Source organism: Canis lupus, chromosome 6 (genome assembly GCF_048164855.1).
Source record: "Canis lupus baileyi chromosome 6, mCanLup2.hap1, whole genome shotgun sequence".
In the NCBI taxonomy this organism is placed as follows: Eukaryota; Metazoa; Chordata; class Mammalia; order Carnivora; family Canidae; genus Canis; species Canis lupus.
The window spans coordinates 33,276,812-33,290,926 of record NC_132843.1 but is presented as its reverse complement, the minus strand read 5'-3'; the positions used below and the strand labels follow the sequence as shown (position 1 = coordinate 33,290,926).

The window sequence follows — 14,115 nt, the reverse complement described above, 5'->3', positions numbered from 1 at the left end:
TCCAAGGGAAAAGGTCAGAAAATGTAACATTAGTTGGTAGGTATTCACTAATCCCCTCTGATCTAGCTGAACATAGATGAACACTAGAATAATAAACTTCTCTTGAATTAAGACTATATGACCAAGTACTTGACAGTGGAATGTGGGTAGAAGGGATGATGATCACATTCAAATGACCTGCAAGATCTCCAAGATGCTCTTATTTACCCATCCATAGAGTAGAGAACAGAAGGTTTTAAGGTGGCATGGCCACACATGAGAAAACAAAAATGTGAGGGGCTTATTTTCTGACCTTCTTCCTATCCTAGAAATTCTTTCCCCTTCTTCTAATGAACTATTCTTAGTCCTCAATATTTTTTCTATACTCCTGTAAAGTTTCATTTTCTTCTAATATTGGGTATTGCTAAGACAAATGCTGATGCCCACATAATGTTTGATCAAGATATTAAAATGTTCTTTCCAAACTGATACTTGTGAGAGATTTTTATCATGTTCTTTACTAACCATTGGTCTATTGAATCTATCTCTTTGGTACATGGTGAATCTTTCAATCTAAATACCCATGCCTTAAATTTTGGAAATGCTTTTCTTAACATCTTAAATTATTGTTTCCTTCCCACTTGCCTTTTCCCCTTTTCTTGTTTCATTTTTGAGAAGAGTCCTCATCTGTCTGAATTATTACCATTTGAAAATACATTTTCTCTGTTTTTATGTAGTAGTTGTATTTCCTTACATTTAGGTGTGTCTCAATTTTACGCCCCACCCTACTGATTCAACTTTCTGCAGCCCAAATTCTGACCATGTGTATTTCCAATGACTACCCTCATGATTTTCAATGGCACAATCATTCCTTTTCTCAGGCAGTTCTAGGTCTATGGATACACCTTATAGTATCATCTTCTGTTTTATTTTTTTTTTAAGATTTATTTATTTATTTATTTATGATAGACACAGAGAGAGAAAGAGAAAGAGAGAGAGGCAGAGACACAGGAGGAGGGAGAAGCAAGCTCCATGCTGGGAGCCCGAGGCAGGACTCGATCCCCGGACTCCAGGATCGTGCCCTGGGCCAAAGGCAGGCTCTAAACCGCTGAGCCACCCAGGGATCCCCTCATCTTCTGTTTTAGTTTTGTCGTCGCCTGTAAATTTATTGTTCTCTTTCATAGACATATGCCATTGAAATTTGTATCCTTTTGAATATAGCAAGTAGTTTTCTCAAGTTTCAGCATAGTATTTCCAGATGCTATGTCCTACAGTGTATTTTTATATTTGCATGTCACTCACTCAGAATAAGGCAAACTTACTTAACACTCAGCAGTGTTTATACATAGATACTCCTTGCCTTCCTTCACCATTTACTTGGGTAATAGAGGAACCCACTTCCCCGATGCACACCAGAGGATGGCTGTATCTGCAAAGCTTCTCCCTAAACCCCATTATCTTGTATCCATTTATCTAGTGAGATTTACTAGTTTGAGGTAATATTTTTCTCTTCCCACTGCTTATCTGATTCTCTAATGATTAAAAAAACCATAATGCCAAATGTAGCATTTTACCAGGGCTCATGCTGTATCATATTTTGTTCATTTGTTGAGTCATCGATTTGCTTAATAATATGTGAGTTCTACTCTATAAAATATGCTCTCTAACCTCAACATGTGAGGTTAGGTGGATGGAGTCACAATCACGCATCATTCAAGGGAACTAGCTCCAGATAAAAAGCTATGCCACCTGCCTCAGCCTCCAACCAAGCACTTTCTGCCCCCATGTTATTTGAAAACTAAAGCACCTGAATGAAAAGAAAATCAAAAAGGAATGAGCCAGTGTTACTCTAATCCCATTTTTAAAAAACCATAAGATAGAACAAAATAGTACAGTTTTCTTCAGATTATACATCACTGGTCTCTGCGCTATGATCAGGAAGTCAGGAGGCCAAATTTCTTAACATCTTTCAGATGAGCAGAGTTGGAGCTAAAATGTGATCAGGAGAAAATGTTCTGCATCACTTGCCATCAGGGAAATACAAATCAAAACTACAATGAGATACCACCTCACACCAGTGAGAATGGGGAAAATTAACAAGGCAGGAAACAACAAATGTTGGAGAGGATGCGGAGAAAAGGGAACCCTCTTACACTGTTGGTGGGAATGTGAACTGGTGCAGCCACTCTGGAAAACTGTGTGGAGGTTCCTCAAACAGTTAAAAATATACCTGCCCTACGACCCAGCAATTGCACTGTTGGGGATTTACCCCAAAGATACAAATGCAATGAAACGACGGGACACCTGCACCCCGATGTTTATAGCAGCAATGGCCACGATAGCCAAACTGTGGAAGGAGCCTCGGTGTCCAACGAAAGATGAATGGATAAAGAAGATGTGGTTTATGTATACAATGGAATATGACTCAGCTATTAGAAATGACAAATACCCACCATTTGCTTCAACGTGGATGGAACTGGAGGGTATTATGCTGACTGAAGTAAGTCAGTCGGAGAAGGACAAACATTATATGTTCTCATTCATTTGGGGAATATAAATAATAGTGAAAGGGAAAATAAGGGAAGGGAGAAGAAATGTGTGGGAAATATCAGAAAGGGAGACAGAACGTAAAGACTGCTAACTCTGGGAAACGAACTAGGGGTGGTAGAAGGGGAGGAGGGCGGGGGGTGGGAGTGAATGGGTGACGGGCACTGGGTGTTATTCTGTATGTTAGTAAATTGAACACCAATAAAAAATAAATTAAAAAAAAAAAAAAAAAGGAAATCAATTATTTTCTCCCAGAGGCTCACTTTGCTTTGTAATCAACAGGTTGAAGGCCATAGGTCAAATGCTTGGTCTTTGCCTTTTGAGTTGTAAACTTGTTTTCTATTTCTTTATCTCTATCTTTCTCTATCTTTAATGTGCATACCAGTGGTTTCTGTTTCCATTACTTTCCTTTCCACACATGAAGTTCTCATTCTGATCTATTTTACTGATTCCACTAGTTTCAACAACAAAGCCAATCTTCTTTGACTGCCAAAAAAAAAAAAAAAAAAAAAATCACTTGTCTTATCATTTCCCTTTTATATAATGAGATCCTTATCCTCTCCATTAGCCAGGCTTGACATCTTAGAAACGCTTCCCTGTTCTTCTCTTCCTATGTTACCAATGAAGTTTTCCTTTGAAAACGCCATATTACTTGCTCCAGAATTCTTCTGAATAGCTTAATCTCTAGCAATCACAATCTTCATTATACTCATAATTATCATGTAACATAGACTGAAACTTCTATATACCAAGAAACTGTACTAAGAGCTTTATATTGAATTTTCATGACAATCCTATGTGATGGTTACTATTCTTATATCCAACTTATAGATGAGGGAACTAGACCTTAAGGAAGTTAAAGTTTCCCAAGTTAATATTCCTAGTAAAGTGTTAGGAAATGTTCCTCCTTGGAGGGCAGTAGAATATAGAAAGAAAATAGGCTTTGAGGTTGGATGAATATACCCATACCTTAGTTCTTTTATTTAGTTCTCTGTGGAGCTATTTAATCTTTCTGGACTTTGGTCTCCACATCTATATAACATAAATAATAACAGAGTTGTAGTGAGAATTAAGCATAAAGTGTCTAAAACAATACAAATACAACTGACTCTTGAGCAACTTGAAGGTTAAGGGCACTGACTCCTCATACGATCAAAAATCCATGGACAACTTTTGACAAAAATTTAACAACTGCTGACCAGAGGCCTTACAAGTAACATAAACATTCCAGTAACACACATTTTGTATTCATATATTGTATTTTTATAGTAAAGTGAACTAGAAAAAAGAAACTATTAAGAAAAACATAAGAGGAAATATATTTATAATACCGTACCACATTTGTATTAAAAAATTCCAGGTATAAATGGACCCACAGAGTTCACACTCATGTTGTTCAAAGGTCAGCTATAATTTTAAAATGTTAATTCTATTTTCTGTAGTAGAAAAACAAAAGGACTTGTTGAGCTTCTTTTGGTCAACTAATTTGGAATATGAGACTTTCTGTGATGTCTAAATCTTATCTAAGAGGCCAATTATAAATGAATATAGCTTTTGGTCCCCCATTTTAACATTCAGCTTTAAATCTTGACATTTAAAAATGTTAAATTAATGGCTGATCAATTCCAAATAAATTACCATCTTTAGAGGTGATGCTAATCAATGGAGGACATGGCAGTGTTGGTTTCACAAAGGCTCATTTGACATTGAATAAGATGTGATAATAATGGCTTGGTATTTGTGATTTTTACTCACTTATCATGTCATTACCACAGCAAACTTAATAGCTCTAATTAAACCCTTTGATGCTATGACTTCTACCAAGATGATGATGGTAATCATGTTATTATATAGATTATGTTAATAATAGGGCTGGCTTTCTTAGAAATAAAGGAGTGATAACAATAAAATTTGTCTCCATATTCTCCATGTACCAACAGAGAAGCACAATATTAGACATGCACTATGTGAGAGGGCAGCCTAGGCACACTGGCTGTCGAAGGAACCTTGAAACATAAGGTAACTGGCTGGGAATAGGAGGAAAAGAAAGAGAGAGAGAGAGAGATGTCATGCAAAGGTACTTCATGAACATTCATAAATTCACCTACACCCAGAAAAAGCATTTGCACAAAAGAATCATGACACCAGAAAAAGTAGTATAGAAGTGAGAACCCTATGCTCTAAGATCCAGAAAAACGACTATGGATATAAGCAAAGATTCTAAGAAACAAAGGACAGAGTCCAGCCAAAGAATTTGGAAGTTAATAGACAGGAGAGGGGAAAGGAGGGAGACGAAGTGAGACAGAGAGAGAATTTAAGTTTAATGACCAGATGTTACTATCCATGAGTCAAGGAAGTGGTGAATGTTAAGCCTAGCAATGGTCTAGATTTGAGGAGGAATGAGGTAAGTCTGAGACGAGTCTCCCAGTAGCCATGATATTCTCTCCCTGGCCTTGTCTTTACAATACTGTGAAGAAGGATTGACAGAAGACATTCTAGCAGACTTTAAGAACACCAAGCTAACATGATAAATGTCACTCTGGTTCTTAAGTATTTTTCTGGTTCAAAATTAAGATGTTATTGTAATGTTCCATTTAGGCATTTAATATTTTTTCAGAATAAAGTGATCACAAGGTTGGTATGTTTAATTAACTTGCAGCTAAATAATTATAATCCTATTCTTTCCAGTGAGGAGGAATCAAAACAGAGAAAAGTTTTACTTTTCAAACATTAGATAAAAAAGAGGCCAGTTAAGTTACTGATTCTAATTCCATCATTTTAAAGCTAAACAAACTTAAATCAAGAATATATAGGACTTTCATGAGGTGGTTAGTATTAGCCAGTGGAAGAGCTAGACCTAAAATGCCTACTTTCTAATTCTCAGTCCACTGTGCTTTGCCTATTAGTAATTCTATCCTTATGTTACCTGTGTAATTTCTCAAACACTTCTCACATTTTATCTTACTGACTTCTAAAAGTTTCCCTGAAAATGAGTGGATGTGAAAATTGGGACTTAAACTCAAATATTTTTTAATATACCCAAGTAATTGTTCTCTTCAACTTTATCTTCACTCCTTAACTGTCACTGGATAGTGACATGAATCTACCTACCCTTATGATATATCTAATGGAACATCTAATTTGCTTCTCAAACTTAAGATGGTAAGATAGGAATCTTGACTTCCTCATCCAACCTCTACTCTTACCTGCTGGTCCTCTAGCCTTTCTCGTCTTATTAGATGGTACTGCTATGCATTGAACTGCTAAAGTCTAAACACAGGGCTTAAGTCCTCTCTTCCCCTTCTTCCCAATGTCATAATCATTCAGCACATTCTATTGACTACCTCCAACACATATCCCAATGTGTCCACTTCTTTCCAACTCCCTTTCTACTATACTAATCCAGGCCTCTGTCATCACTTGCCTAGATTATCACTATAGTGTGTGTGTCTAGATCTCACTGTTTCCAATATTGCCATCTGCAATTCTGTCTCCACAGAGCTAAGAAATTTTCTCATAAATCCAGTGACAAGAATTTCAAAGCTCCTAGGCCATGGACACTCTGACAATATTTGCATATCTGTCCCTGTGTCAGTCTCCCAAACTGGAGGATAAGAGCATCGTGAAGGAATTATATTGCATGCAATCAATATATGTGCCTAAATATAAGTATGTATAGTGCATATTAATTATCGTAATAAATATATATGCCCATCACCAAGAAAATCTTGAAGCGCCTTATGTTGCTGGCCCCCCTCATGTTTCAATCTGCTACCCTTCCCATCCCCCTCAAAAAAAGAAGGCATGAGTCTGACCTTTGGGTGTAGGAATCTTATGCTCTGCTTTATAGTTTTAGAATAGATTACAATCCCAAAAGCAGATTTTTATAGTTTTTCTTGTATTTAAACTTTGGATGACTTGAATCATATTAGTTATATTCTTGTGTGACTTGCTTTTTCTTTTCATTCAACATCTATTCAGTCTGTATAAGCTTTTACATGTTGAAGTCTGTATAGCTTTTACATGTTGATGTGTATAGCTATAGGTCCATTCCTTAGGTTGGACTACTACTGCTAGATTGTCCATTCTGTCAGTCTATCACTGTTTATTAATTTCATAATTTTTGTTTGGGTTGTTTTATATCCTAATATTACATGGTGTTATATAGTAGTTTTATATAAAAACATAGTACACATGTCCAAGATTTTCTTCATAGTATATATCTAAGGGTAGAATTGCTGGGTTGTAGGATTTAGAGATCTTCAAATTTACCAAATAGCAACAAAGAGTTTTGTAGAGTGGTTATACAAATACACCCTTCTATTCCCACTAGCAGTCTGTAAGATTCCCCACAGTCTCACATCCTTGCCAAATCTTGACACCGTCAGAAATTTTAACTTTTGCCAAAATTATTAATGTGAAATGAAAGATTTTATGAGTTTAGTTTGAATTTCCCTGATTTATAGTGAGCCTGAAAATTGTTTCATATTTATTGGCCATTAATTTTTTCTATGAAATGTCTTTTTATATCTTTGAATTATTTAGTTAGTTGGCTCATAAGAGTTTTTTTTACATAGTCTAGATGCAAACCTTTTGTTGATTTTATATGTGGCAAATAACCTCTTCAAATGTATAGCTTTTATTTTCACTTTACAATATGTACCCTGATAAAATGAAATATTGAATTTATTTTTAAAAATTCTATGTTGTTTCTTCTTTCAAAAAAATTTGTTCTCTTCCCCAAAAGGCAATAAATATCTTTTTCAAGTAGTTTTAAAGTTTTACATTTTACATTTAATCTTCAGTCTTCCTGGATGGGATTATTGTATACTGTGAAAGGTGAGCACCCAAATTTATATTTTCCCTATTTGAAAACTAATTGCCTTAGCACCACGTTAAATGTGTCATGTTTTGCCTCATATGTTTTCCACCGTTGTCATATAGCAAGATTCTGTATATGCCAGAGTCTGTTTCTAAGCTCTGCTTTATGTCCCACTGGTTATCTGTCTATCCTTGGGTGAATCTCACCCTCTCAATTATTAAGACAGAATAGAGAGACCGTACAATATCATGCTCAAGACAGTGGACTCTGGCACCAGTTACCTGGTTTGATTTCTAGTTCAATTCCATCAGTGCTAGTTGTGTGACCCAGAATAGGTTGCCCAATTCTTTCTAGTCTCCATTTGTAAAAATGGGGACAATATCTATCCCAAAAGTTAGCTGTGAAGACTAAATAAGTCAATTAATATTTTTCAAAAACTTGTAAAAATGCTGATGTGTAGTAATGCTTCATATATGTCAGCATTGCTTTAAAAATTAATTTTTCATTACATGCATTTCTTTCAGACTATCAAAAAAGCTGATCCAAAAAAGTAAAGTCTGTTATTAGACAGGCAAATAAAAACCACTTTCTGTCCTCCCCTCATTTTTGAAATGTAATTAATATCATTACCTCTCAGGTCATACCTGCTGTCCTCAAGCCTGCTGTCATTTCTCCATGAGGAATTGTCCTTGACAAGTATTTTGGCCCCTTTCCCTGGCCTGCTACCAGCCTTCTGCTTATTTCCTGGGACCTGCCGTGTGATGTATTGTTTTCAGCCTCAGCATTGTTTAATGTTCATATACCAAACACTAATTGAAGTTTCCAGGAGCTTATTCCTCCAAGCCAACTTTGTGCTAGTGCTGGGTCCAATCTGTCCAAAGCCCCTTGGGAAATCATTCATCCAAATGCAGGGATTGGTCATCTGGCTGCAAACCAGAGGTCTCGGCATGGTCCACTTGGCCTTGAAGTCTTTAGCCTTCAAAGTCCATATTTTACGAGAAGTTCTGTTTGTTAATGGAGAGATTGAAGTATCTCCAAAAGTACTCCAAAAAGTCTGCTTTGTCTCAGTTAAGAATAGGCACAGATGTTCAGAAAAAGTGCTTACATTTTCCAGGTTGCAGTATGCTCCATGTGCTCTACCTGAGACAGAGTAAAAAATAACTTATTTGTTGCATGAACGGATGATGATACACTTTACCTCTGTAAATTCTCTTTTCCAAAAGGCTTTCTCACACACCCAATTTTCACCTTATCACCTTGAGAAAAAATTCTCATCACTCTCTTCCTATCAGCCTCATTTTTACCATTGAAAACTAAAGGAAATGGCAAATACATGGATTTAATCAAAGTTAAGCAGTTATACATCTCTTCTCTCATCTTCTCATTTAGCAATATTTGAATGTCTGTCAGGACCTGTTAGCTACTAGAAAAGCAAAGATGTTTAAAATAAGGTTCTTGACACCATTTGCTGCCTTACTCACTCATCTTCAGCTTCATGTTGCAGAAATTAAAATAAAAGTATAAATACATTTATATACAACAAACTTACAAATGCTATCACAGAGATACATACAAAGCACTAACAGGACCAGGATTACAGAGGTCTAAATACTACTTAGAATGACCAAGGTCTTAAAGAATCAACAGAACCTTCCAAGATAAAGAATGAAGTAAGGACATTAAAGATAGAGAAAAGCATAAAGGAGAGAGGTGATTTTGTCTTCAGCAATGGAACAGAGTTCAACTGGATTAAAAAAATGATGATGAATACAGTATAGTTTAAAAGGAGGTTAAAAATAAGGTTAGCAAAATAAATAGAGAATGTATTTTGCTCTTGTGAAGAGTGAGACTATCAACAGGTATGTATATTATCTAAGCACCAGCTTTCAATTAGTTGGGGTATATACCTAGAAGAGGAATTGCTATGTAGCATGCTAACTCTGTTTAACTTTTTGATGCATCACCAAACTGTTGTAAAAAGGATCCGTGTTTTCTTCATCCTTGCCAACATTTGTTACTTTCCAACTTTTTGATTGCCAAAATTTTTTATATTCCATCTTTTTTATTAAAGCATCTGAGTGAATGTGAAATGATATTTCATTGTGGTTTTTTTCCCTCTATTGACTAAGAATATTGAGCATCTTGGGGTGCCTGGGTGGCTCAGTCAGTTGGTCATCTGCCTTCAGCTCAAGTTATGATCCCAGGGTCCTAAGATCAAGCCCCATGTTGGTCTCCATGCTCAGCAGGGAGCCTGCTTCTCCCTCTTCTGCTCCCCCCTGCTTGTGCTCTATGTCAAATAAATAAATAAAATTTAAAAAAAAAGAATATCGAGCATCTTTCAATATGCTTGGTTATTTGTATATCTTCTTTGGAAAAATGCCTTTTTCAGTCTTTTGCCCATTTTTGAATTAGGGTATATACTTTTCAGCTGTGAGTTATATGAGTTCTTAATATGTTTTGGATAGTAGATCCTTGTCAGGTAGATGATTTGCAAATATTTTCCCATATTCTATAGATGATCTTTTCACTTTCTAGATAATGTCCTTGAATACAAAAGTTTTGATTTTCTATGAACTTCAATGTACTTTTTCTTTTGTTGCTCATTCTTTTGGTATATCTAAGTATATAATGTCAAATTTGTACTTATAAAGATTTACCTCTGTGTTTTAAGAATTTTATGGCTTTAGCACTTACAATTACGCTGTTGATTCATTTTGAGTTAGTTTTATATTTACTGTGATGGATGAACCCAAATTTATTCTTTTACCAAACAATGCTCTTGAAACCCTTGTCAAAAATTAATTAGCTAGAGATGTATGAATATGTATATGTATAGATGTATACATCTGAGTTCTATTGCATTGATCTATATAAGTCAATCCTAATTTAGTCAGTACTATGTTATCTTCATTACTGTAGCTCTGTAGTATGTTTTGATATTGGGAAAAATTGGTCTTTTAACTTTGTTACTCTTTTACAGCATTGTTTTGAAGACTGAATTAAGGTTCTACAGAGAAATAAAATTAATAGGAGACAGACCAAGATAGATAGCAGAAGAGGTTTATTATAGGAACTGGCTCACTTGAGAAGTTCCCCAACCTGTTGCCACAAGCTGGGAAACAGGAAAACTACTGGCATAATTCAGTCTGAGTCTAAAGGCCTGAGAACTAGGAGCTCAAGAAGAGAGAGAGCAAGAATTTGCACTTCCTTCCCTTTTTTGCTCTATTCAGGTCCTCTAGGGATCAGATGAGGCCCACCCACATTGATGAGGACAGATTTCCTTTACTCAGTCGACAGATATAAATTCTAAATCTCTTCCAGAAGTGCTCTCAGGACACACCCAGAAATGTTTTATTAGCTATCTAGGCATCCTTTGGCCTAGTCAAGTTGACACATTAAATAAATCATCATAGGACTCCTCCTGGCAGTAGATATGAATTTGAGGATCAGCATTTTCATTTCTGCAAAAAAAGGCTATTGGAATTTTGATAGGGATTGCACTGAATGTATGGATCATTTTGAAAGTATTGTCATCTTAACAATATTAAGTCTTTCAGTCCATAAATACTGGATGTCTTTCTATTTATTTAGGTCTTTAATTTCTTTCATCAAGTTGTTACAGTGTTCAGTTTACAAGTCTTTTATCTCCTTGTTTAAATTTATTCCTAGGTATTTTTTCTTTTGAATGTAATATTAAATGGAACTGTCCAAAACAAACAAACAACAAATGACAGTCAAGCACATAAAAGACACCACATATATAAGATCTAACAAAATCAATAGAAAATAGAATAAGACCTATAAGGCTGTACCTGGAAATGGGAATTTCCAGACGTAGATTTTAGAATAACACGTATACTACATTTAAAGGTAAAAGTTTACAAATTTCTACTTGTTAATGAAAATTTTTTTTTTAAAAAAGGATGTAACTTATTTGAAAACAACAAGGTAAAATTTCCCATCAGAAGAAAAGCTGTGACTATGTGTTCAGCTGACTCTCCTTTCATTATAACAAGAATAGCTATTAATCTTTGAGTACTTATGAGTGCCGGGTCCTATTTTAAATGAGTTATATGTTTTAACACCTTTAATCTTTTTAGCAATCAGATGAGATAAATACTATTATTACCTTCTATTTCAGATGAGAACACAGAGGCAAAGAGACCATAAAGCACTTACCTAATATCACAAAGCTAGTAAGTACTGAAGTCAGGTTTTATGCCCTAGTCTCCAGGTCTTAGAATACTAAAAGTATGAATCCTCTTTTAACACAAATACATCAGTTCCTTAGAGGAATACAAGTGTGCCTTTGTCAACTTTGAAGAATCTGAGATTATTTTTTTAAGAAAGCCATTTCATTTTACAAATGTATATCGCACAAACTGTATATCAGATTCTCATTAGTTTTATTCCAGAAAAAAAAATGAAAATACACATTCCAAACTTAAGCAAGGCAAATAGCTTGAAAATAAAGGGATGTAGGGATGCCTGGGTAGCTCAGCAGTTGAGCGTCTGCCTTCAGCTCAGGGCATGATCCCAGGTACCAGGGATCGAATCCTGCATCAGGCTCCCTGTGAGGAGCCTGCTTCTCCCTCTATGCCTCTGCATCTCTCTCCCTCTCTCTCTCTCTCTCTCTCTCTCTGTGTGTGTGTGTGTGTCTCATGAATAAATTAATAAAATCTCTAAAAAAAAAAAAGATGCAAAGAGAGGAAGAAAGAAGGATCGATCACATATGACCTAGGTCTTCATGGATAGAAATGATTTCTACATTTGGAGAAAGAAAGGAAGGGCCTTACAGACAAAAGAATAACATCTGATGTGTTCAGGGATCATACCTTTTTCCTTGGGCCTGGAGCGCTGAATATATGGAATACCAGGAAAGGACTTTCATTGAGAATGGAGGAGAAAGAGTTCTCTCTCTCTCTCTCTCTCTCTCTCTCTCACACACACACACACAAACACACACACACACACACACACACACACAGATTCTGGAGTGATAAACTGAGATTGTGAAAGGTTTGAATTCATTTTAATGTGGCTTTCATACTAATCTTTTAGCAAAATAAAACTACCAGGGGCTTTGAACAGGGTAATAAAACTATCTGAACAATGTCTTAGAAGATGACAATGGTGCTCAGCACCCACTGAGCAAGCAAAGCATCTTGGAAGCAACTGCCATGGTTGGGGAAAGAGAAATTAGAAACTCTTATAAGGCATTGGCTAAGAAAATAGAATCAATTTTAAAATGTAATACTTAGACAAAGCTCAAGCAAAACAGGAATGGAAACAACCTACTAAATCAGAATTTTAAAATGCAGGAATATGAGACCCTTGCCATGTAGCTAGAATTATCTATGCATTTGCTTGAAACATATTTTTTTTTAAATTAGACTCCTGTAAGTTTAATTCAGTGTATTTACATTAAGAAAATGTTTGTATTCTCTTGACTTTTTTGTCCAAATTGTTTTAATTATAGGCATGCACTGACTCATTGTATATTGATTTCAATAGAAAAAATAAGGACTTTAATTTTTTTTTCATCCTGCCTCTGCTATAATCAAAATGTGTGAATCTAAGAGAGTCTCTGGAACTCAGTTTTTCTTAAAATTAAGGGAGACTGAACTAACCTAATCTCCACAATCAATTCCCTCTACAGACCTATGTGTACAGATTGCCACGTGAATGGCATAGTTTTTACATCCCACAGAGAAATAAGTGTTTCAAATGTTCATTCGAATAAGGCCCTCACATCTGTATACCCAAGTGATTTTTTAGGCCATCAGCGATCCCACAATCCCACTCTCTGCCTGCATGAAATGGTTCCTCATCTCTCCTGATACTTGCACTGTACCCTTTCAATCTTCAGAAAGAAGGAAGCTAAGATTTCTGGACTTAACAAAAAACCCATTCCCAGAAGAGGTGCTCTGTCTTCCACGGAAATGGCTGGTGAGGAGCTGGGCGGAGGAACTGTCTGGCTAGAGGGTTAGCCTAGACTGCCTGTGACTGGGATAGAGGGATGGAGGTGAGGTATAATGGTACATTTATCTCTAGGGCTGGGAACAGGCCGCCTCTCAAGTCTCTTGAGACTTTTCCTGTAGAGGAAGCGGCATTCAACAGGATCTGCTGACAGCTCCTAACAGCTTCAGCTGGCACCACACAAACCAAATGGAGGAGGCTGCTAGCAATGCTTTCATTAGGTGACCTAGTTGCTCTTCAGGTCTTCAGACTCCTTGAGATTGGCTAGAAACCCTAATACACACCATATGGGCACAGGGCCTTCTTTATGACTTTTGCTAGCTCTGTGAAGGCTCAAGTTCCCAGGCTCTCTCCTGCCTTCAAGGGCTTTGTCCCCACACCACTCAGCATGGTGGGAGACCATTAACTCGGTTTTTGTTACCCATGCACAAAAACAAAAAACAGAAACAAAAAAAGTTTTAAAAAAATCCTTAATAAAAATGTTAGATAATTCAATGATTATTACTGAATAAATGGAGAAAGTTAATACTAGCTGGGGCACACTGCTTATTGAATCTGTACGATTACCTTCAACTTGCATAGAAAAAAGTCTCATTCTTTTTCCAGAAAAGGTTTGTGAGACAAACCTCAGGGAGCACCTGCCCTTCCCCAGGCACTGTGGTTCAGTTTCTTGGGGTGGGACTCAGAAATGTGAATTTTCAGCATTATATAGGAACTGACACAGGAAGCCAGTGGGTCCACATAAACTGTGCCTTAGGGTCTCACTTTCTCCCTGAGAAGCTTATCAA

The 14,115-nt window shown here is 36.3% G+C and overlaps 1 long non-coding RNA gene across 1 annotated transcript; it reads left to right on the top strand.

The window, feature by feature from the left end:
• Positions 1 to 4,771: 4,771 nt before the first annotated feature.
• Positions 4,772 to 13,789, top strand: LOC140635191 (uncharacterized). Its single transcript, XR_012032558.1, has 4 exons — positions 4,772 to 4,930; positions 11,490 to 11,544; positions 13,218 to 13,297; positions 13,403 to 13,789. It is a non-coding gene; the product is annotated as an uncharacterized lncRNA (long non-coding RNA).
• Positions 13,790 to 14,115: the final 326 nt, after the last annotated feature.